The sequence below is a fragment of the Peromyscus leucopus genome, chromosome 3, assembly GCF_004664715.2.
Source record: "Peromyscus leucopus breed LL Stock chromosome 3, UCI_PerLeu_2.1, whole genome shotgun sequence".
In the NCBI taxonomy this organism is placed as follows: Eukaryota; Metazoa; Chordata; class Mammalia; order Rodentia; family Cricetidae; genus Peromyscus; species Peromyscus leucopus.
In genome coordinates, this window is record NC_051065.1 from 62,108,740 (window position 1) to 62,133,981 (window position 25,242).

The 25,242-nt window shown below is 51.1% G+C and overlaps 1 protein-coding gene across 5 annotated transcripts in view; it reads right to left on the reverse strand.

Annotated features, from left to right (window-relative positions):
- Prkag2 (protein kinase AMP-activated non-catalytic subunit gamma 2) overlaps window positions 1-25,242 on the reverse strand; it is a 264,212-nt gene that overhangs the window by 201,052 nt on the left and 37,918 nt on the right. The window contains exon 1 of one of the 5 annotated variants that reach the window (XM_028879514.2): window positions 17,485-17,904. The exons of the other annotated variants lie outside the window; for them this stretch is intronic. The gene's annotated coding sequence lies outside the window, so the exon portion shown is untranslated. Of the gene's footprint in view, window positions 1-17,484; window positions 17,905-25,242 lie in introns of those variants that run through there. 5 annotated transcript variants of the gene reach the window in all.

Below are 25,242 nucleotides of genomic sequence, written 5' to 3' on the forward strand. Positions count from 1 at the left end.
AGCGGGTCACATATCCGGGGGCAGAAAGCAAGGAGGGACGGATACTGTTTTCAGCTCACGTTCTCCTTTTTATTCAACCCAGGATCCCAGCCCATGGAATGAGGCTGCCCACAGTGAGAGGCATCTTCCTGCCTTAGTCAATCCAATCTAGAAACTGCCTCACAGACACGCCTAGAGGTTTGTCTCCTGGAGCTTGTTAAGTAGACAATCATGATTAGTCATCACCATCCTGAAAGTGAGCATGGCAGAGTCCTTAAGATCCCCCCCCCGCCCCCGTCCCCTCCCTCATGACCCTCCCCTCATCCCCTGATAACATCTCACACATGAGAAATCATCTTTACTTCTCAAGAGCCTTAGTACCCCAGTCTTCAGACCCTCCGCACCACGAGGTGTTAGCTGTCACAGTCACAGAGCTGTCATAAAGGCCACGTGCATCCTTTATGCTCCCAGCAACCAAGAACACCGCCTGGACCGATGACCAAGCTGTGGAGGGGGCAAAGGTCACTCGGGTTGTGGAAACCAGAATGGTCTCTCATCTTCATCTGAGCCTGGAGGCTGCTGCCTCCCTCTGACAGGAGAGCTGATTCTCCCTTCTCCAGGCAGAAGGCAGGGTGGTCAATGACCCGCTCAGTCCTTCTAAAGAGGTCTGGCAGAGCTTGCAAGCTACTCCTGGTGTTTCCTGCACTTGGCCAGGGCTATATACAGAGGCTCAGAAGAATCTCCTGGTTTCCCTACATTCCATCTGAGGGGAACACGTGTCTTCTCTGACCTGCTCTGGACTAGTCATGCTGTGGGATACCAAAGAACCACCCACACCCCCTCCATGTTTCCAGGCCAACCCTCAGGCATCACCTAGCTCAGGCCCCACAGCAGCCTCTTACTAACTGTTCTCAGGCAGGGCTGAGTCCAGAGTCTGCCATCACCATCGCGGAGACTGGTAACTCCAGTCAGTCTGCTAACCACAGAAGGTCGGTGACTCCACTCAGCCTAGTGTCTCGTCTCCTTCCGGCCTTGCTTGAGACCCTCCTGGGAGAAGTGAGAGCAGGGACAGGGGGGCTCACAGGGACTGAGTGGGTGGAAGCCACAGGGGCCTGAGTCACTCTCCATGGAGGAGGAGGCAGGGAACTGCCTGGGGAGGGCCCAGGATGCCCAGGTGCGACAGTCAAGCCATGCAATCTGCACAGCCATCTCCTGTGACCACCTCAGACATCGTTATTGCTCCCTGCAGATGGTACTGCCTGGTTATAGGTGGTTTCCTCCATCCAGAACAACTTTCCTCTGCACAGGGGCCACTGCAGACCCTAGCCAGAGAAAGGGAAGAAGGGAACATGGAGCAGGTAACAGCTAACTGGATACGTTGCCCTGGCAAACCCCAAGTCCACTGACTCTCTCAGGCAAATCACGGTGGTATTGGGAGCATGCCCTGCAGATGTGGCTAACGTTGGCAGTCAGTGGGCTACAAGGAAAGCAACTGCTCTCCAAACCATGGGTGGACCACTTCCAATAAGCTGCAGGCCTGGAGTGCAAACAGAGGCTTCCAGAAGAAGGAAAAACGTTGCTTCAAGATCACAGCATCTACTCATGGGTTTCTACATGGTCAATATGCTCTGTGGATTTGGGAGGTCCTACTCCAACAGGCTCACATGGAACCCTATAAGTAAAAGGTTTATATCTATTATAAAAATTTACATATTGTATATAATCAATACATTGCTATGTGATTATATATCTCCTTAATATGTGTATAAATACATTTCAAAATAGAAGACAGAGCATCTCTCTTTTCTAGGTATTTCTTTCCATCCACCCACCCACCCACCCATCCACCCATCCATCCATCCATCCATCCATCCATCCATCCATCCATCCATCCTTCCACTCAAGCATCTTCTTTTGGAGACCCTTGCCTCTGCAGCATCAAGGTCTCCTATCCCTGAGATGAGGGAACACAGCAGAGATCTAGGAAAACAGTATGCATTATTTGAAGGTTCTTGGGCTACCTGCAGCGAGAGCATCCCTCAGCTGACAGGTGGGTACTGTATCTGAAGAGTCATCCCTTTCCTGAGAACCAATGTAATATGCAAAGGGAAGGGATGTGTGAGGGGACAAAGGTAGATGTGAGGGGGTGCTTGTCCTGGGAGCATCCATACAAGCTGGAAACAGTCAGTGAATTACTATGGAAGAACATTTACTGTGTGTAAAGGAAACACCCAGCTTTCTCTCTGTGCCCAGCCTGTAAAATGGGATGGTCATTCTTTCCTCCCAGCTGGAGCCATGTCCATCTTGTCCTGCATCTGAATGCATGGGGATGTAACAGAGAACACCTTCTCCCTCCACACACCACCACTCAGCAGGCTGACTCTTCACCTCAGGGTCTCTGGCTATTCCACACTTCCAGACACAGGGAGCCCCTGAAAGGACCTTGCCTTTCCCTCTCACAAAGGGGCTCTCTGACCATGCTAATGAGCTCATAGAAGGGGAGAAGAGGCCACAGACAACATCTCAAGACACCGTGATAAGAGAATTGTGTTTAATGGGTGTCTTGGCTTGCTCAGGCCTTCTGTAGCAATTACAGGCAGATAAGCCAATGGCAAGATGGTCCTTAATTGCCAGGGCTCTTTTCAACTCTGACACCCTGTGATTTTACTAAGATCGGTCTTTAAAAGGCCAGTGCTGGGACTCTTGGAGAGGGCTTGTTCACTTACAAAAGGCCAGCTGCCAGCCAAGGCTGTGCCCACACACCTCAGAGTTAAACCTTCGTGGGCATCATAAGCATCTTGTCAGAAGCTGTCCAGTCCGCGAGCTCTCTCTCACTTTAAAGGAAAATTCCAATGATGGGGGAACACAAGATGCTGTCAGGCCTGTCCTTTGGTGTACAATCCCAGAGGGGCCTGAGACAGACCAAGGCTCCCCACAACCTTCTTCTCTACCTGTCCTGCCTCATGCTCCCAACAAGTTAAACTCAGTTCATTCTGGAAAGGGAACCAGAATAAAATTGGGCTGGGGAACATTTTAATAAAGCCACATGTGGCTCTGAGGCACACACTTCTATACTTGGGAGGATGCTGTGCAGAAGAGGACACTTCCTAAAGAGGTGCTTAGGGAACCCTCTCGCCTCTCCTTCCCACGGCCTGAATGATGTGGGGCTCTGGGACATGCCCCAGAGCTACGGCCAATGTGCTCCAGCTCTGCCATTTAGACCATGTGTGTCCAGCGTACTGAGCCAGGAGATTCTTGTCAAACTCTCCTCAAGCCCAAGGATACCTCCCACTCTTCTTGTTCATCCTCCTGCTCTAGGCCAGGTACACAAGATGTTTTTAAAAAGCACCAAAGAGTTCAAAGGAAAAAGAAAATACCAAAAACAAAAGAAGACTAAGGAGGCATCCCTCCCGAGCCAGAGGGGAAGTCCTTCATTTACTTGCTCTCTTTCTCCTTCACCCTGGGCTTGGGGATGGGAGGCTGCTCCCGAGCAGTTGACTGTTCTTTTTCAGACTGACAATCCCAACCTGTTAGTGGACCATGAAATCGATTCAGCTGACAGTGCAGTCACCAAACACTTAAGGGGAACAAAGTTTCTGTCTGGAGAGATGGCTCAGTTAGGAAAGCGTTTGTTGTTCAAGCGTGAGAACCCAAGTTCAGATCCCCAGAACCCTGTAGAAGCAGGGCATAGTAGCACACACCTCTAACTCCAGCACTGGAGAAGCAGAGAAAAGCAGATGCACGGAGCTCATTGGCAGTCGGTCTAACCAAAGCCAAAGAGCTCCAGGTTCAGTGAGAGACCCTGTCTCAAAAAATTAAGTGGAAAGTGACTGAAGCAGATCCTGGCATCAACCTCTGACCTCCATAGCAGAGCACATATGTACATATGTATCTGTATATACACATGCACACCTACAGGAACATGTACCTATACCACAGAGAACACATCTTTGTTACATAAAACTTGTATCTTGATTATTTATATGAACATAGAGCATCAAATACCCTATTTCTCACAGTGTTATAGACAAGAAAGTCTGAATGACTCTGCCTTAGAAAACTCTGGGAACAGTGTAGTCAATTTCAAGGAGCAGAGAAGAGCAGATCTGTCTCTAAGATATCAAGAGAAGCGCAGAACAGTAGATGTTAGTTCTCCTCCCCTGACCTCTTCTATGCTTTGTGCCCAGGAAGATGTGCATAGAAAAAGACTACAGACTTCCATCCTTTGCCCACTCCAGGCAGGCGGGCAGGGGGAGATTCCTTGCTCCTCACCTCCCTGGCACCTCCTTTGGTCCCTCTCCTGACCTGCTGTCTCAGTCACTGTGAAGAGACAACACGGCCAAGGCAACTTTTTTTTTTTTTTCTTTTTCGAGACAGGGTTTCTCTGTGTAGCTCTGCGCCTTTCCTGGAACTCACTTGGTAGCCCAGGCTGGCCTCGAACTCACAGAGTGCTGGGATTAAAGGCGTGCGCCACCACCGCCCAGCAAGGCAACTCTTATAAAAGAAGCATTGAACTGGGGGCTGGCTTACCGTTTCAGAGTTTAGTCCATGATCATCATGGCAGGGAGCATGGAGTCACGCATGGTGCTCGAGCAGCAGTAGAGAGCTACATCCCGATCCATGGGCCGAGGGAGAGAGACACTGGTCTAGCGTGGGCTTTTGAAATCTACCCCCCAATCACACACTCCCTCCAACAAGGCCACACCTCCCAAGTAGCGCCACTCCCTGGTGACTAAGCAGTCAACTGTGTGAGCCTGTGGGGGCCATTCCTATTCAAACCACCATCCCTGTGACTAGAGGCTCTGCTGTTCTGAACATAGGTTATGTACCTATATTCTCTGAACTAAAACATTCCCTCCTGGAGGGAAGTTCCTGAAGACTCAAAAAAAAAAAAAAAAAATGAAATTTACAAGGCTCAGGAAGTAAACAGACTCAAATGTTTCAGGAAGTTCCTGAAACTTACAAGATTCACAAGGCCAGAGAGAGACAGCTCAGAGGGTAAAAGCTCCTGCTGCCAAGACTGACAGCCTGAGTTTAATCTCAAGTGGTGGAAAGAGAGACCTCCCCCAGCACCAGGAATGCAGCTCACTCTTTGGATAGGCCCCAGTACTTCAGCAGGTGTGACCTGGCACAAACAGCCCTGGGTACAAAGGGACAGATGGCAAGGAGACATGACAGCAACCAGGGCTGGGCACAGGGAAGAAGGGATCCATGGGTCCAGCACTGAGTTTAGGGGCAGTGGGACTGTTTCATATGCTACGTGGGTAGGCAGGTGACATTACACACTCATCAAAAGCCACAGAACACACAAACCTGAGGGTGAGCCCCCATGGAAACCATGGACTCTAGGTGATGATTTACCTGGAAAGGCTCAGCACTGGTAACAAATGTAGCCTATGAAGGGAAGATGTTAGTAATAGGAGAAATGGGGGAGAAGCACTGGGGGACTCCTTATACTTTCTGATCTAGTATTCTATAAAGCTAAAACTGCACCCCCAATTCTTTTTTTTGTTTGTTTGTTTTTGTTTTTTGTTTTTCAAGACAGGGTTTCTCTGTGTAGTTTTGGTGCCTGTCCTGGATCTCGCTCTGTAGCCCAGGCTGGCCTCAAACTCACAGAGATCTGCCTGCCTCTGCCTCCCGAGTGCTGGGATTAAAGGCGAGTGCCACCACTGCCCAGCTCAATTCTTAAAATTTAAAGTCATTTTTAAAATAACATAATAAGAGAGCAGACATCGAAACATGGTCTCACGTCCTCTGTCAGTCACTGGGTCCAGGCACCTCACCGTTTGCTGGTCATTACAGCAGGAGACAACAGAAAGACCGTGAGCTAGCCAGGAGCCTGCCTGGAGCACCTCAGAGGCATCTGAGGCCATTGCTTTATCTGGAACCTAAAGGCCAGTCCACAGCCTGGTTCCTTGCAGAAGGCAGAGGAGCAGAACAGGTGCCTTCTCCGGAAGCTGGCAGATCTTGGGATCTTTGTAAGGCAGCCTTGGATATATAGGATAAATAAGGCACGTGAAACTTGCCGCCTGGCCTTGCAGGGAAGGGCACTGAGAAGCAGGCCCTCAGTTCTCAGGCTCCTGCCTTCACACTCAAGGCTGCGGCCATCACCAGGTGGTGCGCTGAGAAGCCCGAGCACATATGGGCTGGAATACAGATCCGAGGCCCCGCTGTGCAGTGGGCTAGTGCTGGGCCTAACTGGTGCTGCATAACGCATAACACTGGCTTCCTAGCAGGGGACACGTGGTTGCGGATGAATCTAAACAAGGACATCACCAGGTTTTTGTTTTTTGTTTCTTCTGCCAACAAGCCCATTCCATGCTGGAGGGGCTTGTTATATAAAGAGGGGAGGGAAGAAAATGCTGGGGTGTGCAGCCAAAGTCACCAGACAAGATCAGCTGTGGCTCCCGTGGGGGTTCCCGCAGGGAGTCAGGTACAAAAAACAGGGGCTTGTTTATGGCTTTGCTTTTCCAAGGAAGAGAAGAGCCTGCTTCTCACATCCCAAGTCTTCTCTTGGAATTGAGTTTGGATCATTCTGGAAGGAGGACCTCGTCTCTGCAATGTCCTTATTGCCCCTTCCTCATGTGCAGGACCCAGCCCCCTTGGGACGAAGAGGAAATCTCCCTGAGTGTCTCTTCTGCAGCTAGTCTGCTCTCTGTCAGGCATCTTTAATTCCGACTGAAGTCTCATAGAAGACTCTGTCAGGTACTGCATGTGGTGGGTTGTCCCCTGAAGAGTCAGGAAGAAAGCAATTCAAAAGTCTCAAAAAGTCCCTGAAACATACAAGACCCTTCCCTCCAAGACCACTGAGGAGCCTGCAAAGCCTGCAGAGAGCTCCAAGGCTCCAGTCTCCATGACGATCACCTGCGCTGGGGTGGGCTTTGGTGATGCGGCTGTCCTTGGTTCATTTCTGCTCCGGCAAGTAACCCCTCACCTATACCTCCTGTAAATAACCCCAAGCAACTCCTCGTTCTCAAGGTTGGACTTCGGGAGCATCCTTACTGTCTGGAGTGAATAAATGTTTGTTCATGTCTCTCCAAAAGGAGTGTCGTACAGCACCCCCAAAATGTTCATAGCCTGGGTGAAGGGAGGAGGGGACTGGACCTGCCTCGACTGAATCTACCAGGCTGAGCTGAATCCCCAGGGGAGTCCTTGCCCTGGAGGAGATGGGAATGGGGGGTGGACTGGGGGGAAGGCGCAGGGGAGGGCAGGAGGAGGGAGGACAGAGGAATCCGTGGCTGATATGTAAAATTAAATAAATTATAAAATTAAAAAAATGTTCATATATTGGAAATATGATCCCCAAATTCGCACATTAATGCTAGTTAGAGGTAGGAGCTTTGGGAAGTGATTCAGACTACATGAACTCCAGAGGGTGGGGCTCCTACAATGGATGGCATTAGTGGCTTTTTAAGACCAGGAAGAGAGACTTGAGCCATATACCGGCTCCATCTCATCATGAGATACTCCACCAGTTTTTGACAAAGCAAGAAGACCATCCCCAGATGCTGCCACCATGCCTCTAAGATTATGAGTGAAATAATCCCTCATTCTCCATAAATGACCCAGCCTTGGGCATTTGTTATATCCATAGACACAAAAAAGGACCATATGTTCATGGCCTTTTGCCCTTTACAAGGTCCTGTTTAACGTGAGAGCTATGTATCTTAGGACCGGGTGCCCAAAGTGAGTCAACCCTGCATAAATAAGGCAGAAGAGTGACAGAGGATGATTCCTAACATAAGCCTTGGGCCTCCACATGTACAAGTACCCCCTCCTGTACACACACAAGTGTGTCTCACACACACACATACACACTTACATACCACATGCATGTACTTGAAGATGGAAAAAGAAAGAAAAAGAAGTAAGATCCCTTGATGTCCACACTCAGCTGATAGTCTTGCAGCTTCCAGCAGATCTGGCTCTAGATCTCTCTCCACACTGGCGCTGGGAGAACCCAGCCACTGTGTAACTGTTCTGACCACTAAGCTGCTACATTATGGGGAAGCTCGTGCCAGCAACGCGGAGAAGGCTCCACAGAGAGGGGGCTGTACAGCCAGTGTGGCGGCGTCAGATGTGAGAAGGAAGGAGCCTTTAAGATGTTCCAGCCTTAGCCACTGACAGAGAATGCAAGTGAATCGTTATGCTCAGCTGAGCCAGGCTGCCTGAGAGCCCTGAGAGGCGGTTCCAAGCCTTGTGTGTGAGGGTAGGGAGGTGGGGGGGGGGTTGGGGGGACAGGGACACATGACCCAAATGCTAAGTACCCTGTCCAAGTTACTTCAATTTCTGTTTCCTAGTTTAAAAATCTAGACTCATAGGCATTCCTACCAGAAAATGCATTCACACATGGAAGGATATAAACACAACACACCAGAGCTAACACAGAAAGAGATTACTGTGCTGCGTGGGAATCATTTGAAAAATGCCAGTCATTACTTTAAAATACTTGGCTGATTTTAAGGGCGAGAAGCTATTATTATGGCGCCCAGTGGGTAAGAGACAGACTCTTCTTTCTCAGAGCTTTGATTAGAGGGAAGAGGGGGAACTCAAGCCGTCACTCACAGACACAGTGAGAGGGCGGTGTGGGTAGGCAGAATGAGGGGCCACTCGGAACCCCTGGTGACCACATTAGTGACATAGAAAGGTCCCCAGTTAGATGAGAAACATTTTGGGGTGCTCTGTGGTGAGCTTGAAAATTGCTCAAAAAACAAAGAGGAGGAGGAGGGCAGAGAGGGGGGGGACACGGGGGAGATGGGGAATGAAGGGAGGAAAGAAAGAAGGGAGGGTGGGGTGGAGGAGAGATGAAGGCGGGCAGGCAGGGGTGGGGTGGCTGGTGCTCTGTGGTCCAATGTCGGGAGAGAACACGAAGGGAGGCTGCTGGGGGCCCCGGCAGCTTTCTCTTTGAAGGGGTGGAGAGGAAGCGTTTCCCTACGAGTGCTTAGGCGGCCAAGAACAGCTAGTCTCTGCACCTCTGGTCACACTGACTGTCTAAGGCCGAACAGGAAGACTGACATCAGGAACGACTACATGAAATTATTAATTAGCAAATGCTTCCTATGCAGTCTTTCAAAACTGAGGATGATGGAAGGGAACAGAATTCCTGAGGAAATCTGAAAATACATTTCAACAGCCAGCAGCTGTGTTGGTCAAGTCTGTAATCCCAATCCTTGAGAGGCAGAAGCAGGAGGATTGCTCATAGGTTCAGGGCCAATCTGGTCTAGATAATTAGCTCCAGGCCAACCCAGGATACACGTTGAGACCCTGTCTTACAACAACAAAAGCACACTACAAACCTGTATAGTGGCACACACCTGTAACCTCAGCACTCGGGAGGTAGAGACAGGAGGATCAGGAAAGAATTCAAGGCCATCCTGGGCTATCTGAGACGCCGTCTTTTAAAAAGTATATAGCAGCTAGAGACAAGATCACTCACTGTCACATCCAGTGAGGATCTGTGCTAGGTCTGGAATCAAGGGATATGTGGGGTAGACAAAGATAAGACATGGGACCCGTGCTAAACCATCTAAAGATGGTGACAGGGAAGGGACTGACTATAATGGAACACTGTGACCTTTTGGGGGTCATGATGTGGTGGCTGCACATTTATGTACATTTATCACAACCAAGCTAACTGTGCTTACAACTGACAGGCTGCACTGCATGTGAATAGCACCCCAGTCAAGCTGGCCTACAACTGACCAGCCAATCACAACCTATCCATGTGGTGGGCAGCAGAGTAAGCCATCTGCTGAATGTGGGAAATGCCTACACTCTGCATCCTGGGATGCTGAGCCAACTTTTCCACACCGTGGGGGCAGAATCTTTAGGAAGCAGCTGGGCTTTGGGTGATGACTCTACATCATTCCACAGAAGTCTCCAGTTCGGTTGGCCCCATGGATCTGCCATACCCTGATGAGACAGAGACTGTACCTTCCTCTCCTCCACAGTGCAGGACTTACTTACAGCATTACATATTCCAGAGCCTGGCTGTATTGTCTAAGAAGAGTGATTTGTTAGGCATGAAAGCCTGAGTTCTCCCCCACAGTGAGTGCTGGACAGTGTGAGAGGTCACAGGCCCACATAAGTGTGACACCACTTGTAGCCAGACCCCCTTCTTCAGGTCAAGGCAGTATTTCAAGATAACTCAGACCTCATTACGCCAAACCCTCCTCTGAGTTGGCAGCTACTGGGTTATCCATTCTCAGAAGATGACCCTACATGCTGAGGAGTGAGAAGAGATGGATTTTCACGGGGTAGAGATCACCAAAGAAGGATGGCACCTGGGTAAGGCCACTGTGACTGTCATTGTGAACTGTCAGTTTCACAGAATCTAGAATCACCTGGCAGATGATCTTGATTGTGTTAACTGAGACAGGAAGACCCACTCACTCTGGACCACACCGTTCCCTGGTTGGATCCTGGACTGCGTAAGTGGAGAAGAAAGCTCAGCAGGCATTCATCACTCTCCGCTTCCTGGTGGAGGGTGTGATGTCACCAGCTTCCTCAAGATGGCGCTGCCTTGACGTCCCTGATAAGATGGATTGTACTCTTGAGCTGTGGGCTGAAACCAACACCTTCGCCCTTGAGTTGCTTTGGTTGGAATATTTAATCACAGCAACAGGAAAAGAAACTAAGGCAGTTACTTTTGGAAGCAAGGTGGTAGGGATGCCCACACATGGAAAGGCTAGGCATGAGGAGGCCTGAAGGTATGGCTCCCCCGGTACCAGCTCTCTGTAACCTGGCCCATTTCCCTCTAGACAGGTGGGACACACGGGGCTTCCAAGCTCCCAGAAGACAGTGGGTGGCTACTTAAAAGCATGAGAGCTGTGCGTCTTGGCTGGGTATCCTGTGTTTATACACCTGGACCGAGGAGCCGCCATTCCAGACTTTGGCCGTTACCAAGACCCTGAAATCCCTGAAGCGCCCCAAACTGGTGTGTGGTGGTCAGGTTTATTTTACGGTCACGGGCATATGACGGTACGGGACTGCACTTTTGTGACGGCACTCGGGCAAGGCGTGGCTGGTAGCTCCAGGACTCTGGATTGAGCACAACATGGAAGCATTTGGGGTGACTGAAAAACGCACCCCAGAGTTTTGTTTCTGTTGTGCTCGTCTCTCACAGGCACAACTGGAGAGTGTGATTTGTGCGGAGCTGCTGGACTCAGAGCCTGACAGGCAGAGCTGGGGATGTGAGCAGAGAGAACGAGAAGCTGGTCCTTAGGGCGCATGAGGCTGGCCGGGGAGCCTGTCGAGTCCACACTCACCACACGGGGGGAGCTCAGGACGTCTGTTTTATGGGGCGGGTGTGACACAAGAGACAGGCTGTGCTGGGACGTACACCTGAGCTCTGGTCCACTGGTGAAAAAACGGGAAGGAGCTGATGGTTTAAGACAGAGGAAGAAAGAACAGTTTTCACACACCAAGAAGGGCTTTGGAAAGGAAGAAAAGAGGGTGAAGAGGAAAACAGAGGCTCCAGACACCTCTACACAAGCATCTCTTCAGAGGTGGCCCTTGTGAATACAGTGTCCCTGTGGCAGTATGACTCCATGCCCTGGTTCCAGGAGGCTTGGGAGACCTGCTGAGCAGCAGCTGGTGAGGCCCCCACGGGTTCCGGGTGAGCCTGAAGGAGCCTGACTAGGGCAGAGGGCCTGCGGAGGTCAAGGCTCTCCCAAGTGTCCTCCTCCCCTCCAGGCTCATCTTCCTCCCAGTTCTCCCCCTGCTTGGCGTGTTTGGAGACTGACTGGTGAGCACATTTCAGGGCTCTGGATCTGAGCAGAGAAGTGTAGGATGACTCAGAAGAGTGGGTGGCGGCAGATGCCTGCAGCCAGCTCTGAGCCAGGCCTGGCCAGGTCTTTGGAGCTGACGTCTGACATTAAAGGACAGATCCCACCAGCCTTCGAGGACTGTGTTCCAGATGAACGACTCTGGCCAGGAGCAGCCCCTTCCCACATACCCCACCTACCAATGGCACAGTCAGGAGCAGGGTCATGGAGAGGCCATGCTCCGTGTGGCAGTGGTAATCCAACAGGCTTCATTCCCACACCTGGCTGTGTTTGGAGGGGGTCTGTGCAGGCTGCCAGCTGTGGTCACTGGTCTTTCCCTAACCTTCTAAGCATAGGAATCCATCTGCCAAGCTGGGTGGAACGGCTTTGGATACCAGGAACTCTGGGAAAGAGTAACAAAGGATGACAGTTCACTTACCTTTTCAATAAGCAGCAATCGCCCATCTGCTGTTTCCTGGGGAGAATCTTTCTAAGCATGTCTTTGCACTTCCCCTGATTTGGTAAGAGCAGGGGGGGTGGCCTAGGGCTGGACTTTGTAGAAAGTACCAGAGCTCCCACCTCTGTGCCAAGCAGGGCAGAGCTTTCCCTGCCTGAAAGAGGAACAGAGCCCCACACTGCTTGTGGGGCCCCGGTCAGCTGGAGGCACTGCTCAGTCCTTATACCACGCGACAACGTGTTGTTTGGTGACCTTGACATCTTTTCCTGAACGTAAGCCATCCCACTCTGGGATGTGTCTACCTGGGCATTTCCAGGAAATCTGAGCATACCACAGCCTGACACGTTTGCATCCCCATTCCCTATCCAGTCTACAAAGCATGATTCCATATGTGACCTGGCCGACACAACTTGAGCATCACAGAGACTGCCTGCAGTGAGGCCAGCTCTTTGCCTGCCGGAAAAGCAATAGGCTCATGCTTTCCTGAGGGCTGGGGCTTCAGACCTTCCCAGCTCCCGATTCTAAGACTGCTTCTCTCCTCCAAAAGCAATGAAATGCAATTTTAGGAGCCCTCAACTTTCAGGAGTCCTTGACCAAAAACAAAATGGAAAGCCAGGTCTGGCGGTCCAGGCTTGTAAAATCCAGCTACTCAGGGAGGAGCTAAGGCAGGAGGATCATAAATGTAAGGCCATCTTAGGCGACTCAGTGAGACCCTGTCAATTTAAAAAAAGGGGGGGGGCTGGGGATCTAGCTTAGTGCTAGAGAACTTGCCTAGCACTCATGAAGCCTTAGGTTCAATCCCAAGGACAAGGAAGAAAAGAAAAGGATAGCCGGGCTAAGGAGGAATAAGAACCCCTGAGTCCCTGGCCCTCCATGGTCCCGAGAACTCCATCTGGACGGCTGGCATCCCTAGCAGGTGTTTGGTAAACAGCACCGCAGACTATGGATGGCCCTCTTCCTGTCTCCTTTATCCTATTGACTGGCATCAGCTCAGCAGGCCCTCACTCACTGGTGACTAACCAGCTGAAGCCACGATTACTGGCAGATGGCTGCCTCCCTTAAAAGCAGACAGACAATAAATGCCACCACACACCTCGCCGGCAAAGTACAACCAAAACAAAATCCGAGCCTGGCTTTGATTTCCTCCAGTTTTCTCCCTGTGTCCCCTGGGCTACAGCTTGGAGAAGTATGAAAGGAGATGGAGAAGGGACTCCAATGATACTAGAAAGATCGTGGCACAGCCCTGACCTTCAGGGGACGGTCATGGCCGCAGAATTGCAATGTGATCTCTCAAGACCGAAGAGAGGAAACCCCATCCGCTCACCACTGAGTGACAGGCAGGACAGGAGAGGGGCTGGGACTTGGCAAGGACAGTGAGGAAGAGCGGAGCCTGCAACGGCTAGAACACTGCAGGACCCCAAAGCTCTTTCGCCTTGGTTGCCTGCTGAGTAACTCTGGTGGTAAAACCCATCCTGGCCCTGCTTTAGAAGACGTTTTCTAGGGCTCTGTGTGGCTCCAGGAAGGCACCCAACTGAATACTCCCTTAGACAGCAGAGCCCATTGTTGGTTAAATGTCTACTGTGTGCTGGGAACTGGTTCTTGCTTAACTGATTATAGACTCCACACCAACCTAAACAGACATGCATTTCTAGAAAAAAAAATGACTCAAGAAAATGAGATGATTTGTCCATGGTCCCCAGCTACCTGACAGAATACAAGGTTCTAAGTCCCATGCCAAAAATTGTGTGTGTGTGTGTGTGTGTGTGTGTGTGTGTGTGTGTGTGTGTGTGTGTGTGTGGAGGTCACAAGGGAACAGCATTGGGGCTAATGACTCAATTATATGATTGCTTGCTGGTTAGCCTTCAAGTCTCACTATGCTGCACTGACTGGTCTGTGACTACACAGCCTAGACTGGCTGCCTCTTCAGTGCTGGGATTACAACTTATGTGCTACCATGACCGGCTTCAATTATTACCCTTTCTCCTCCTCCTCCTCTTTTTAAACAAATGAGTTTTGTGTGTATGTGTATGTACCCAAGTGTAGCACATGCACATGTGTGCAGGTGCCCGCAGAGGCCAGAGGGTGTTGGGTGTCCTGGAGCTGGAGTTCCAGGTGGTTGTGAACCTCCAGATGTGGGTGTCAGGAACTGAGCCCAGGCTCTGTGCAAGTGCTCCTCACTACTCAGTCACCTCTCAGCCTGTGCCTCATGTCTCCCTGCCTGGCTTCAAACTCACTGCCTCTACCTCCTAAGTGCTGGGATTGCAGGAACTCACACCACACCCAACTTCAATCATAATTTAAACTCCAATTTTTGTAATTAAGATTAGAGCCCATGGACCCACAGAACCCCTTTCGAGTTCTTGGACCGTAAGTTATGCTTGTGACAAGGATATTTATCCAGACTGACACGTGACTGGCTGGAAAGCACAGACTTCATGGCTTATGTGTCAACACTCTCCAGCACTGGTGTCAAGCTTGTCAAGAACTGGGGACAAGCCTGCCGACACTTTGGGGCTGAGGAGGTAGAAACACAGACCTTCAACTAAGCCGCGGGCTGTAGGTCCTAATCAAGTTCTTCGTCAAGTCACAATGAGAGGCGAGAGGAACATTTTCGCTGCCAGACGTCCACTGCCAGGTCTTGTTCAGTGAGGCGGGAAGGGCTGGACTCTGCTTCTAAGCTGGCAGAGGACCTAGGTGTGAGCTTCTAGTTCCCGTGTGCTGCCTGTACCATCTCAGCAAGCTGTACAAGTTCATGGGGCCTCAGTTCCCAAGTGGTAGACAGTGAAGGCTCCCAGGATCCTCCGGGGAATTAAAAGAGTGAGGATCCATGAAAATGACGAGCCTGGGGCTGGTACCTAGTGTGCGGTTGGTAAGTGTGAGATGTGACAGGAATTAAGACCTCAGCCGATTGCTGGGAGTCATCAACTGAACTGACCTGTAAGGACCAGCAGAACACAACTGAATACTCAATCGTGCAAAGAAGGAAGTGTGTAGCAGTGGCACAGGTTAGCCCAGGAGTCAGGGTGATGATGGAAGGCTTTGCTAGAAGGAGCTGGGCAAGGTGGGTCTCCACACTGATCACTGATAGATGAGAAGGGCCTGAGAACCCCTCAGACTGAAATAAAAGCCCAAATCAAGGTGGCTCAGCAGGTGAAGGTGCTTGTTGATAAGCCTGATGCCGTACACACACACACACACACACACACACACACACACAATAAATGAATGAATGAATAAATAAATAAATAAATAAATAAATAAATAAATAAATAAATAAATGTCACAAAAATTCAGAGAACCCAAATTAAGTGTACCTGCCTTTTCCAGAAAAGCCTGGCCAGACAGTACCATTGGTGGATGAGGTCAAGACCAAACATCTCGTTCTTGGAATGCTGGGTTACTGGTCCACAGGGCTCAAGACTTTGTTTGTTTCACTCAAGCACTGATTTATCACCATCCTGAGGACAGGATCCAGTGAGGAGCCGGCTTGGAAGCTAGTGACAAAGCCCCAGCCCAGGGACCCGGTCCCCCAACGCCCATCCTTAGCCTCGCTGTTCCTCACCCAACCCCCTTTATACAGAACGATCAGGCAGGGCCTCTGGGCACCGGGCTTCTCTTGTGTCAGCCTTTTCATGACTTTAGGAAGAACAAAAGTACCCTCCATCTCCTGGGTCCTCTATCAGTTCACTGGGGAATCTGACTTTCTAACTTCATTTTCTCTTCTGTGAGTCTGTACCTGCTGCAAGGTCTGCTGTCGGGCTAAAATAGTCCAACATCCAAATGGAACCCAACCAAAACCTCACCTCTGCTTTAGCTAACTAGTCCTTGGATGTTTCCCATGCACACTGGGGATGTAGCCTGAAAGGTAGGAGCCCCCAGATCTACTAGGCCACACTGCCAAGCTTCTGTTCTGGGTCAAGAGAGGGGCTATGGGCCCTGGGTCCCACTGGACCTGGCACCTGTCTGTCAAATCCCTAGGACAGCCGCTGCTGGCAACTGACCCCTGCTCTGAAGTCCCCTACACTGCTCCTCCTCTCACACTGGACGGCATCTGAAATCCCTCCTGTGTGGGTCTGGGAACCCTGGGCACTTTGGGGGCCTCTGGCCTTCTTGTGCATCCCAGGTCTGACGGTGCTTGCTGGGCCCAGGGCCCTCCAGAAGTCTGCACTGAGCTGAGTGCAGGGCCATGTGTGCTACTGGTCCACCATTCTCGAGTTATTTAATGCCACCTTTTCTTGTCCGCTTTGGGCTGTGATTAGAAACAGCACTGCGCCTCACAGCCTCCGATGACACCCAGTGGCTTGCTCCTAATCACAATCGTAAGGAGCAGGGAGGGGGATCACAGATTCTATGCTGAAGTTTTCTTTGGGTGTTAACTAGTTCGGCATGTGGAAGGGAGTCATAGGCAACAAACAAAACCCCAAACAAGACAGCAGCAGCTTGCTGCGAGTGCTAAGCATCAGTTTCCGGGGACGGCGGCGGCTGGGGCAGGGCACCTGCAGCTTCAGGTCTGGCCCTTGCCAGCCTCCACTCAGCCAGTCCGTCCTGCAGGCTCGTCAGTCCGTGCTCTGTTCCTGCTGCAGAATGGAGGGCTCCCACCTCCTCTGCTCTCTCTCCCTTTGCCTTCCCCAGCCATTTCGGTTTATTCAACACCTTCCTCTCCAAGTCAGACAGGCAACAAGCAAGCCCCGTCTTCCAGCCGATCGATCAGCCTGTGGTCTAGACAGCCCCAGGGGACACCATGGGCCAGACTCAAAGTCCCCCTGCAGCCGTCCCTAGTCTTTTCCATTTGGGGCAAACCGAAGGGATGACTCAGGAAAGGGAAGGCAATGGTAGAGGAGTCCACGGCACTAAGAGATTCAGCTTCGGGAGGGAACTTTACGGCAGGGGACGAAGCGGGGAGAGGACCCTCAAATCAGAACCCCTTGTAGACAGCCCAGTCTTTTTTCGCTTCCCCAGCCTGGCAGAGAAGGGGACAGGGACAGGCTCCGCAGAGGGACGGTGATGAACACGCCCCCTCACACTTCCCACCTTCTAAGGTATTCTCTTTAAGTCACGGAGAAGTTATATAAGGAACAGACATATAGCTCCCGTGGAGCCAAGGAGCATTTTGTTCAGCCTTGAAGTGTTTAATTGAATGAGAGCCTCTGGGAGAACAAAGCACTAGCCAACAGCAGTCCTGCACACAGAGGCGACACTATGCACCACAGAAGGAAACACCGCACACAGGGAGCGTGCAACTGCCATGCATTTATAGGGATCCAGCCAGAAAGGTCTGCTTACTCAGCCGGGAGGGGTCCCAAGGTCTCCTCTTCCGGATGCTGGGCTGTGAGATGCTGGCGGGTGCGATGAGGAGCGGCAGACAAGCTGCTCTCTCGGCTCTGACAAATCCGGCTCTCACCTTCCAAAGGCCAATCCAAGGAGGGGGTTCCTGACTCTTTCGGCTCAGGCGGTTTCTAAGGTTCGGATGCTCTCGGGAGCCTGCTGCCTCACGCCTGCAACAGATGGGGACTGGGGCTGGGCGTGTTCCCAGTCCCCAGAGCAGCGCAACAAGCAGCTGGCAGACAGCATGAGCTGGCCTGAGACAGCCCAGGCGACAGTCCTGTTGGTTAGAGCTGGTTTGCTGCTTGAGAGGATGACAGAGCTCAGGCTGATACCCTGGGCGTCCGTCAGGGCTGCAGCAGACTAGCATTCCCACCTGTGTCGGGGCTGCCTGCTGAGGAGGTAACTGTACCACATAGGCAGCCAGTGGGAGGCGGGGGGGGGGGGGGGGCAGAGCGGAGCCCTGGAAACACAGGCAGCATTGGGGAGAACAGAGAGGAAGGAACTGAGGCCTGGGATGCAGCCGCTGGGGTCCTTCTGCCAGCAGGCAAAGGCTAGTTAACTTCAGAGGAAGACGGCAGGCGGACTTCTGCAATCAGGCGAAATCAGGACTCCCAGGGAAACCCTTGCCTTGGAGGACAGAGCAGGCAGCTTTTCTCTCTCGCAAGAACGACAGCTCTAGCCTTCCAGGAGGCTCTGCTAGTGAAGCCCTCACTGGCAGATACCACGTCCCCCAACTCCAGTCAGACAACCTGCAATCCCAGGCCCCCTGCAGGTGACACGGTCCGGCCTCTATCTTCCTTGCCTCTTGTTTCCTGGCTTCTGATGCACTGCTCTCCGGAGCCTTTGTTATTACATGTGGGGTAGCGAATTCCTGGAGAGAAAATGACTCACCTGTGCGCTCACCACTCCTTCACAAACAAACCTTCTAGAGCCCATTCTCTCCTCACGACCTCTGCCACACCCTGGGCCTCCGTGCCTGCCCTGATCAGCCCAGAAATCACTGCAACTGTTCAAACCAGACAATCCTGAGCCTGTCTGTCCCCCTCAAAGGCACAGCAAAAGCTCCTGTCACCACTTCCCCTGGCCACTCTGCCTCCTGACCAAGACTGGCACTTTGCTGAGTGGTCGGTCCTACACGTGGGCTCTGCCTCTTGTTTCCAGGGTTCTGTGAGCACAAGACATCGTAGCAGCTTTCCTGTGTCTGTGTGTCTCGAGACACCTGGTTGGAACAAGTCCTGGGACCTTTTAAGCAACTCCCTATGCCCAAAGGCACACCTAATATGCCACCCATGGGCTGTACGAGACCGAAGACACCTATGAATGCGGCCCAAGACAACTTCGGAAACTTAAAGTTAGGAGACGTGTGTGCACGTTCATGTATGTGTGGAAGCCAGAGGACAACCTCGGATGTTGTTCCTCAGGAGACATTCACCTTGTTTTGTTTTGTTTTGATCTTTAGGAGTGTCTCTCCCAGGACCCGGGGCTCACAGATTGGGCTGGGTTGGCTGCCAGGGAGCTCCAGAAGCCCCTTGTCTCTCCTCCCCAGCCCTGGACTTACAGATGTATGCCACCATGCCCAGTTTTTAAAGATGAGTTCTGGGGGTCAATCTCAGCCCCTCATGCTTGTGTGACCAGCACTTTGCCGACTGAGCTAGGCTAGTCTGTGGCTTTCTTGAGGTCACTTTCAGCCCAGCTAATTCTGAGATCTAAGAACTCAAAGCTTGAGGGTTAGGAAAGGAGGACCCCTGAGGCCCAGTGTCCTAAGCAGCTCATCACGTGAAAACGTCACTTTACCCTGAAAACGTCACTTTATTGCTCTTCTGTAACCTGAGCAATGTGTCACCTGATGTACCTCAAGGTCCTCTCCAGACCTAAACCATAAAGTTCTGTGACCATAACCCAGGTCTGTGCCACAGCTCAGTCATTTGCCCAGGCCCCAGTCCTGCCTCTTAGAAAACCATCTGCATGGAAACAGTGGTTCTGAGCATCTCCCAGGGCTTCTGCTGAGATAATGGATGAACAAGCATTTGGACAAAGATGAACATCGGCTTGGGATGTGCAGGATTATTCCAGAACCAGAGGGCAGCACTAGGATAAACACAAAGCTTAGCAAAACCACTCTGTATACCACTGAGCAAAGGGCTGACATCCTGAAACTAGCCCCCTGGGCGTGATGTGAGTGGCCTACCAGACATCCAGCCAATGGCAATATTTTCTCCTGCTGGTTCTCCAACTAGCCTTGCTGGGTGAGCTGGACCTGTTTTATTTTCTGTGTGCTTTATTCCAAAGCATATAAACAAGCCTAGGTTGCGGGGGTGGGGGGGGTGGGGATAATTTGCTTTGCCTGGAAAAGCTAGAAATGCCAGGGAAATAGATGAGTACCACCAAGCCAAGGTTTGTTTCACTTGGAGGCGAGCTCCTGAGAATGACTTATGGGCGGGGGTGGGGGGTGGGGGGTGGTGGAGGGGGCAATAGTTCCCTATAGCTCACTGCCAGTGATTCCACATCTCGGGTCAGGGAATCACTCAAGCAAAGACAAGTGCTGTGCCCTGAAACTTGCAAACACACACGTGGCCTGTCTCCACCTGTGTCAAGTCTTGCTCCTACAGCCTGCACTGAATGCTTCAGTGGTTTGTTTCCCCTTTGGGATTCGAGCTTGTCTGCCTTCTCACCTTAGAAGGCGGAAGCCGGTTCTCTTGGAAGACAAAAGCCACTAGACAGAAGGTCCTGGGGAGCCTCAGCACCACGGCGGGTACTCCCTGGTCTCAGAAGGAGCCGAGGTGGAAAGGTCCCTGACACCCCCCCCCCTCTCCAGCTCCCCTCTCTCACCTTTTCTCCGAGTGCCACTCTGTGTACCATTCCCAGACCCCAAACCATGGAAAAGCGAGAAAAGTCGGGGAAAACTGCCAGCTCCAAGGGAGCTGCCTGGGGAACACACTCTCTTCAGTAAGGATACAGTCCAAAGGAGCCTCATTCGGACTTCGTGGGCTTGCCCACAGCTGTCACTCCAAGTCCTCGGCCTCAGCCTACACAGGCAGGCACCTGCAGACCCTGAAGTTCTCCATTCTGTCGAGGCTCTAGCCTAGTGAAGGGCCCTTCCCTGGCCCCTCGATGTTGATACATACAAGTCCTCCTGGATTTGATGTTTACACTGCATTCACAATGCTGAGGTCTTTTTATGCCACTGCAGTCCACAGAGCGGGTAAAGGGGCATCACATTGTTTTCTTCTCCCACCCCATCTGTGTTGGTGTGTGTGTGTGTATATATATGTATGTATATGTGTGTGTGCGTATATGTGTGTGTATGTATATGTATATGCATGCACATGTGTGTGGAGTCCAGGGGTTGACACTAGGTGTCTCCTTCAGTCACTTTCCTTCTTGTTTTTTGAGGCAGGGGCCCTCACTGAATCTGGAGCTCATGGATCTAGCTAGAATCCAGCAAGCCATCCCTGAGAGCCTCCTGATTCTGCCTCCACCCAGTTGTTCGGTCTTGTTTTAATGTGTAAGCGTTGCTAAGTAATGCTTACTAAGTAAGCACTTTACTAACTGGATCATTCCCAGCCCCACTCCCTCAAGCTCCTTTTGAAGAATAAGGAAACTGCGGTCTGGAGACCCTGAGTCGCCACGCTCACTGTGGCAGGCAGTCCTGGTTGTCAACTTGACTCACCCGGGAAAGGGGACCCTCCACTGAAGAACTCCCTCCACTGGACCGGCCTATGGGCAAGTCTGTGGGGCACTTTCTTGATTGTTAGTTGATGTGGGCGGAGAGGCCGGCCCACTGTGCCCTCCATCCCCAGGCAAGCTGCTCCTGGGCTATGTAAGAAAGTGAGGTCAGTATGAGCTGGAGCAAGCCGGTAAGCAGCCTTCCCTACAGCTCCGGCTTCTGCCGTGACAGTCCCTCAACGATGGACTGCAAGCTGAAGTCAACCCTCCCCTCCCCTCCCCTCCCCTCCCCTCCCCCAGGTTGCTTTCGGTTATGTTCATCCTGGCAACGGAAAGCTAACTAGAATGGTTACTAAGCCGAGATGTTGATGTTGCCAGGATTCCATCACAACCTGGCTCCGCACCTCAGCACCACACTGTCCTAAGAGCCCCAGCCTTTTATCTGTGTGTTTTGGCTTCTTTGTATCTTTTGTTCTTTCTGTGGTCTGTGCTCACTATTTCTGTCATGGAAAACAAGGTTACAGGGCTTACAAGATGGCTCAGTGGATAACGGTGCTTGCCCTCCAAGCCTGATGACCTGGGTTCAGTCCCTGGACCTCGCATACAGGCGGAAGGAGAGGACTGGACCCACAAAGTTGTCAGTAACCTTCGCATGTGTGTTATGGCATGCGCACACCCCAATATCTGCATCACACACACCATAATAAAATAATGAATTTATAAAACACATTACAGCCAGAGTCTCTGAGGCACATGATGTCATAGTAAACTGTCTAACCTGCTCTGATTAAGCAGGTATATTAAGGAATTACATTAAAAATTTGAAACAGTGACTTCAAAGACACAAAACATAGTAAATGTGACCAGAAAAATCTCAAGCCATGCACAGTATTTCCTGAGCCATACTAGCGACACAGAAGACCAGAAATCTAGAGCACACATGTGTAAATCTACTCTACTCCTGTCCATGGATAACGGACCTGGGTGAATTTCTTAGTGCCCCAGGACCAGTCACAAATGCTTGCCTGACCACCCCCTGTCTTTAGTCATGCATCCGTAAGTTAAACACAGAGATGCTTTCAATGAACCTCTGTTCTCCCTCCTGAGTGTCGATGCTACCCCTGCCTGTCTCAGGCCTTCGGGGTCTGCGAAGTGCAGGCCGGAGGCCAGGGGAGCGGCATCACTGAGCTGCTGAAACAAGAGGGGTCTACATCCAGGCATCTTCCCTGTACTCAGCAACTCCACGTACTATGCAGAGTGGTTTAGTAGCCTCTGAAACTGTGACTGAAAACCAACCCTCCAGAGAGGTCCACTGGACCCTGCAGGAATCCTCAGGAGTCTGCAGGAGACGGCTTTCTAGGCAGCTCAGGGAAGGCTAGAACCCCTGTGTAGCCTGGCTTTCCCCGCTGGCTGCTGCCCTTGAAGTTCAGATACCACTGACCTGGGCGAGCCCTTAACCTCACAGGACTCTGCTGTAGAGCTTTGCCATTAAAAACAACAACACACAAACCTTTGGGTTATGAGTGTCCCTCTGTAGGAACACACACACACACACACACACACACACACACACACACATACACACACACGCTTGCCTGATACAGCCCCCGGGTTTCATCTCTGCAGAAACGAAACAAAAACAAAAGAACAGCTCGTCGTGAATCTGCCAGAGCGCAGCAGTGAAACTTCCCCTAAACCCCAGAACAGGTCCGACCTGCCACCTAAAATCATCACAGGACCTTGAAAAATAGTCTAAGGTTTCCTGTCTCTGTCCCTAGCTATCAGGCAGCGTGCGGCTGGCCCCTCCCCCGGGGCCAGAAACTATGGCTATTTACCACGGTAACCAGATGTTTGCCAGACCGCTGAGATTAGAGAGCCACGCTCACCACCCAGTCAGTTCCTGGCACGTCTGTCAAGTAGTTCTACAGTTCCTAGACTAAGCCAGGCCTGGTGGGGCAGGCCTGTCACCCCAGCTACTCAGAAGGTAGAAGGATGGGAATGAATGGAGCAGACCCTGTCTCTAAATACAAAGTAGGAAAATGGCTGGGGCTGAAACTTGGGCAGAGTGGCGGACCAGTGTTCATGGAGCCTGGGCTCGAGACAGTCTCTCTAACTACAAAGACGTACATTAGTAATTGTTCTAGTCTTAGGTCGTGACTTTCACAGAACAGTTTTTCCATCTTTCAAAGCCATCTCGAAATGCTCAGAAGTCTTAAAGAGCCTCAAGCTGGTGCCTGGAACTTCACGTGTAAAAACTGCCCCCAGGGTCACAAGCTTCCCTGCAGAGTGTGGACCAGCCTGATCCCTTCAAAGCATGGTGTGTATACCCAGAGTTCATATGTGGACTGTGGCACTCATTAGTGTGTGAATGCAGGGACTCACCACTATCAAATAAGCTCTTGTGCAATAAACCCCGAGTCCTGCGTATGACCACTAGGCCAGTGACTGGCCTGCAATCCCACACCCTGCAGCTGCGGGCTGGGGCAAGAACCCAGACACTCCCGATTCCCGATTCTTTAGGGGAAGTTTCACTGCTGCGCTCTGGCAGATTCACGACGAGCTGTGCCTGATGAAGAAATTAGCCCTTTCCACTTGGCATGTGTGCACAGTCCAAGGATCAGAAGCCAGCTGTGATAGGGGTTGTGGAATATCAGTTTAAGATGTGTTAACATTTGTTTATGCTGTGGAATATTTGTTTAATGATGCAAAGATGTGCTGCATCTTTTATGTTACATTTGTTTAACTCTGTAAAGCTTTCCCTGCCACCTGATTGGTCTAATAAAGAGCTGAACAGCCAATAGCTAGACAGGAGAGAGGCATGGGCAGGGCTGCCAGGCAGAGAGGATAAATAGGAGAAATCTAAGCTCTGGAGGAGAGGAGGAGCAGGATGCCAGGCACCAGCCACCCAGCCACACAGTCAGCCATGGAGTAAGAAGGAAAAAGATATATAGAGTAAAGAAAGGTAAAAAGCCCAGAGGCAAAACTTAGTTAAAGACAAACAGGATAATTTAAGTTAGAAAAGCTGGCTAGAAACAAGCCAAGCTAAGGCTAGACATTCATAAGCAAGACTAAGTCTCCATGTATTTATTTGGGAGCTGGATGGCAGACCCCAAAGAGAAAAACAAATAACAAAAACAAACAAACAAACAACAACCCAGCTACAACAGGATTTTTCATGCATACTGCAACAGAGCCCTTTGTAATAAGATGATGCATGGAGAAAGCATTCAAGAATTTGGGGTAAATAAGACACAACACACACACACACACACACACACACACACACACACACACACACACGCTCACACACGCTCACACACACTCACACTCATCTTGGTCCAAGCCTCATCTCCCTCTGCCCCTATCCTGATGACTGATAGCACCCACAACACAGGAGACTCCAGCTTGCATCCTTTTAGTTTAAGGTGTCTGCCCCTGTATAAGAGGCACACACTCTTTTGACTGTTCCATCCGTACCTAACTAGATGTGACTATCTCACACAAGCTCATCTGCCAATCCAGAGTCAAGCTCCCCAGACCTGAGGAGTAGGAGCTGTTGTCTGGGAGTCCAATCATGGTATGGGCATGAGGAAGAGAGTATTTATGCCCTGTTTCTTGGTTAAGACAGGTTGCTCCTGGTTGCTCCTGCTCTGTCTCTTGGGTCCCCTCCCAGACTCCAATTATTGGGGCAAAAGAAAAGCAGAAGACAGAGAGGACTCCCCCGTACTTCCAAGCATTGTGGACTTCAGAAAAGAAGTCATTAAGACAAGGAACAAGTAGGCTGGAGTTGACAGCAGCCACCAGAGAAGTTTCTGAAGGCAAGAGCTGCTTTGGCAGTGTCTTAGTTAGGGTTTTAATTGTGAAGAGACACCATGACCATGGCAACTCTTATAAGAAAAACATAACTGGGGACTCACTTACAGTTCAGAGGTTTAGTTCACTATCATCATGGTGGGGAGCATGGCGGCATGCGGGGAGATGTGGTGCTGGAGCTGAGAGTCCGACATCTTGCAGGCAACAGGAAGCTGACTGATAGTCACCCTGAGGGAA